Here is a 5,389-nt window from a genome sequence, read left to right on the forward strand (position 1 = left end):
GAAACCTTCATTTTTATTTTGACCTTTGCAAAAGAAAATTCGAGTGAACTACCATTTTCTTTTGATTTTGACGTTGACCGGATGTTAGAACTCGTTATTGGAGACGTTTGATAACTTGTTTTACGCTTGTCAGCGAGTGATTTTTGTTTTAAATTGTCTTTGACTTGGAAAGCTAGCGTTCTTGTGTGCACGACAAGAGCAATTTTGTTCCATGAATGAGACTTATACTTTTGAAAACTCTCCGTTAATGTTTTTGAAAGTGTGTTGATTTCGATTTATACAAATGATTTGCCTTTCGATCTGGTTCTGTCGGAAAATTTTATTTGGAACTTTTGAAAGAATTTTAATCCTTACGATAAGTAACCTTTTAAATGTTTTGGTTATCGATTCCAATTCCAGTTTCATTTTATATAGCCTTTCATTTCTGCTTTCAAGTTTCGAGAACGAAACTTTTTAAAAGATGGGGTGATTGTAACACCCGCGAATTTCCCATTTTGAGATATAAAATTTATTTAACCGTTTAATTAATTTATTTTATATTTTAAAATTATTTAATTTAATAATTCATTTTAAGCATGAATTTTATAAAAAGAATATTCTAAAACTTAATTTATATAAAAATACGTATTTTAGTCAGACAATAATAATAGTGACAATAATAATATTAGTTTCCGTCTTAAGTTAATATAGACTCAAAACATTATTCCGACTAGCTTAGACCGTCACATTTCCTTCTAGCAAAGATCGTCGCATTTCTCTTATAAAACTATTTCAATTCGGACCAACCCGATTACGACAACACACTCTCTTACACCCACCTTTATATATCTTTTTTTATATATTATTATTAGTATATACTATTATTATATATTATATTATTATTGTTGTTATATATACACAAAATGTTGTTGTGTGGTTATTATGAAACACCCGCAAACCCCACCCCTGCATTTCCTCTTTCTTTTGTCTTCTTCCTTTAAACAGCAACAACAACGCAGCAGCAGCGAGCAAGATACACACCATTTTCGCCCCCTTAAATCTCATATTTCTCCCTTATTCCTCAACCAAATCCCCTAATTCTTACACCATTAGCTTCCCCTGTTCATTCTTCATCTTTTGAGGTAAGAAAGTATTGTTTTTGTGGTGATTTCAGTTTGACCCGTCTCATGAAAGTTCTGATTTTTAGCTCTTTTATCTCGTTTTCTTTCCTCTAGTTTAAGAAACTGAAGAACCGGTGAGAAGCTCATACTTTTTAGACGTTTTCTCGGAGTTTTGAAGGGCAAAAAGGTAACGGGGATAGGTTACTCGACAAATGTCGAAAATCCATCTTGTTGTGTCGTTTATATGTCCTTTCTCTGATAAAGTTTGGTCCTTTGCTTGTCTCATGTGCTTGGTAAGTTTTCATCTTATGTTAATGTCTGAAATGGATGTTTTTGGGACGGCGTTGTCCTCTCGATTTGGACGATCGGAATGGGGGTGGTCTCAGCATTGTTGAGTGTCATTTTTAGGAGTGTGATAGACGGTTTCATCTTTGAGATTGGGACTGTTTTGGTGCTGATTTTTGGACGGTAAAATACTTTTTTTCGGGACGGGTTTTCTGAGCTGAGAATGGGACTGTTTTTGGGTTGTCCTCGAGGCGTTTTTGTACGGCATTCGGGACTGTGTTTAGTCGTGTAAATAGTGCCTTTTTGGGAACTGTCTTGGTGCTTAAAAATGCAGGTTTTGAGACGAATTTTGAGACGATTACATGCTGAGTTTTGGGACGTTTTGTATGCATTCATTGGACTGATTTGGGCTCTGTTTTGGAGCCGTGGAAGGACTGTTTTGGACCGTGTTTTTGGGTGGCTGAAACGGTGGTTGCGTGGGCGGTTGTTGGCGGGTTTATGGTGGCTGTTTTGGGTAATAATCGGGACTGATTAGGGCCGGGTATGGCTGTGTATAGAGGCCGAGTATAATAATTCCTCCGCGTCGTTGAATGGTTTATATTTTTATATGTCTTGCTTGTTATATTATGTAGCATGCCTGAGTGTCGACTATTATAGGGTCAAGTTTGCCATTGTTTGAAATCGTTTTGTGTGGAGTCGATTATTAGTCCTGGAATCGAATTAAGTGATATCTAAATATCACTGTGATTGAAATGATCTTGTGGTTGAATTACGTGGGACTTGTTACACTGATGTCGAGTGTATGCATAAACGTATAATTGAGCTTGTTGTTTTATATTTGTTGGACTTCATATAATTGGTTTGTTGAACTTCACATGATTGACTTGTCGTGTTGTGGTCTCGGCTGGGAGTGCGTACTCCTCCCTTAGTCTCTCCTTGCTTTTGTGGCTTAGTAGTATTTTATGAATAACATGTTTTGGGGCTCATATTTGTTTGGTGGTTAGGCTTACTCTTGCTTAAAGGTTGGACTCAAACCCTTCTTTCTGTTGGGCTCAATTTCTTGGTTGTTTTGGGCTCAACATGTTTAGTTGTTGGGCCTGACTTGTAGTTTTTGGACCACACTCGTGTTATGAGTGCATTCGGCCCTAATTTGTTTTATGTAAAATATTATTAATTCTCGTCTCGTGCTTTATATAACGTAATCCGTTAAACATTGTTCTCTCTATATATATTTCTCTCACATGATCAAATTGTTGGATTTCACATGATTATATGTTTGTCTTTACATGAGTATTAAGTTGGGTCTAACATATCTTGTTTGTTGGGCTTAATGTGATTTAATTGTTGGACTCCTCATAATTTGTTTATTGGGCTCATAAATGAGTCACTTGGACTTGGTCATATTTTATCCCGTATATTTCATATAACGTAAATTATTCATTATCACTCATTATATTTTATTTAACCGGCATGATAAATTATAAAATGAAATATTTATCTGCATAAGACAAGTATGAGATATTTATTATAAGTACTTGTAAGAGTCACATTCTTGATAATGCCTTGTATTGTTCTGTTGTGAGAGTCTTGGTCCTATCGGATACTAGGGGTGAGATATAAGCCCTCTAGTTGCGATATGATCGTCGGGATTGATGTTCCTATCCGTACTCATGGTGAGATGCAAGCCATGAGTATGAATGTGACATTAATGGTCCCGTGTCATATGATGTTTGCATGATCATTCTTACTCTTATTGTGACTCAAGTGTGACGTTTGACATTGTGTGACGACTTGACATTCCTATTTACCCCTTTCGGACCTTCGGTTACGAGTGTGTGCCATGTTTCCGGATTGGGTTATCTTTCCTCTTTCGGACCTTTGGTTACGAGTGTGTGCCATGTTTCCGGATTGGGTTATCTTTCCTATTTCGGACCTTTGGTTACGGGTGTGTGCCATGTTTCCGGATTAGGATATCCTTCCGCCTTTCTTCGGACCTTTGGTTACGGGTGTATGCCATGTTTCCGATTAGAGGTTACTCGACCTTTGGTTACGAGTGTGTGCCATGTTTCGAGTCTTGGATACGATTGGTATATCGTATGTCGAATCGGGTGACGTCCATCCCGAGAGTCTGGATCCAGGTTTAGACTAGGACCGTATTATGATCGTCGTCCTACCAGGAGGTTGGAGTCTAGGATGTAGTCTTGTGTGTGGTATCTCGGACATGCTTTAAAGGTAGCCTCTGAGTCGGATACTCCGTCTACACTTTTTGTTGGTCTTACACTTGCGAGTCGTGTCAATATGAGTTGGTTGACTTGGTTGTTCTATGCCCTTGATTGCATATTCATTCTAACCTACCATGCCTATTCCATTAAGAAAGTACTATGTCTATCTCATCTTGATTATTCATTATATCTCCTTGTTCTTTATTGTTCATATATAATGCATGATTAATATGTTTAATTAAGTGTTTGTTACTTGCATTTCGACATATTGTGGCTGGGAGAACCTTGAGTTACTCCCCACTGACTGTGGCGTTCATGTTTACATGAATGACAGGTGGTGAAGATGCTTACGTGGGGAAGACGTGTGGGCAAGAGAGAACTAAACCCTTGGACCTTAGTTTCTAGTTAGAAACCTCTTATTTGTTCATTCGTGGGATATCTTTTCCCCGCTTTCTAGTTTTGGGTTGTAATAACCTAAATTTGTCTATTATTGTTTTTGTTTCATTTCGTTTTTGGCACCCGCGTTTTAAATCTTTATCTTATAACAAAAAGTTTTTAAAATCTTACAAATTTCCGCTTTAATTTAATAGTTATATTTTCCGCTTTATCGCGGGGTGTCACATTACTGTAACATTGAATCCAAATCAAGGTGTAGAGTCCGAAGTTATAATCGGCTCAAATACAACACCTGGATTGGATTCAGGGGGAACTTCCCCTAATTCCGAACCAAATGAAGTCGTAACAAGCTCAAATAATGATGAAGAACCAAGCACTTCAACGAAGTGGAAATACAAGAACTCACACCCCATGGATAATATTCTTGGGAACATTAAGAAGGGTGTTCAAACAAGACGTTCCTTAAACAACTTCTGCTCTTTTTACTCCTTTCTATCCATGATCGAACCAAAGAATATCAATGAAGCTCTCGCTGAATCAGATTGTATTATAGCTATGCAAGAAGAGCTTCAACAGTTCGAAAGAAACAAGGTTTGGCATTTAGTTTCTAGACCTAAAGATCGTTCAGTCATTGGAACTAGGTGGGTCTTCAGGAACAAATTAGATGATGTCGGAGTCATCGTTAGGAACAAAGCAAGATTGGTGGTCCAAGGGTATAATCAACAAGAAGGAATAGATTATGACGAGACCTTCGCACCTGTTGCTCGTCTTGAAGCTATTAGACTTCTGATAGCATTCGCCGCACACAAGGGAATGAAGCTCTTCTAGATGGACGTCAAGACAGCATTCTTGAATGGTTATTTACAAGAGGAAGTCTTCGTTGAACAACCCCCTGGTTTTAAGAATATCAAATTTGAGGATCACGTGTTCAAATTGGATAAAGCCCTATATGGATTAAAACAAGCACCTAGGGCTTGGCACGATCGATTATCTAAGTTTCTACTTGACAGTGGATTCAGTAGAGGATCTGTCGACAAAACCCTTTTTCTAAAAACTGAGGGTTCTGACCTTTTGGTTGTTCAAATCTACGTCGATGACCTTATCTTTGGATCGACCAACCGAAGCCTGTGCAAATATTTTTCTGAGTTGATGACTTCCGAGTTTGAAATGAGTATGATGGGAGAATTGAAATTCTTCCTAGGTCTGCAAATACAACAAACAGATGAAGGCATTAAGATCCATCAACAGAAATATATCAAAGAATTGATTCGGAAATTTGGAATGGAAAATTCACACGCTATGCCTACTCCAATGGTCGAGAACAAGAAATTGACAATGGATGAAAACGGTAAATTAGTTGATGAAACTACTTACCGTGGGATGATT

General features: G+C 37.7%; 1 long non-coding RNA gene across 1 annotated transcript; it reads left to right on the forward strand.

The window, feature by feature from the left end:
• The first annotated feature begins 1,032 nt into the window (after positions 1 to 1,032).
• LOC141627048 (uncharacterized) lies at positions 1,033 to 4,012 on the forward strand. The gene is made up of 3 exons (XR_012536613.1): positions 1,033 to 1,121; positions 1,215 to 1,287; positions 3,942 to 4,012. It is a non-coding gene; the product is annotated as an uncharacterized LOC141627048 (long non-coding RNA).
• The last annotated feature ends 1,377 nt before the right edge of the window (positions 4,013 to 5,389 follow it).

Source organism: Silene latifolia, chromosome Y, assembly GCF_048544455.1.
Source record: "Silene latifolia isolate original U9 population chromosome Y, ASM4854445v1, whole genome shotgun sequence".
Lineage (NCBI taxonomy): Eukaryota > Viridiplantae > Streptophyta > Magnoliopsida > Caryophyllales > Caryophyllaceae > Silene > Silene latifolia.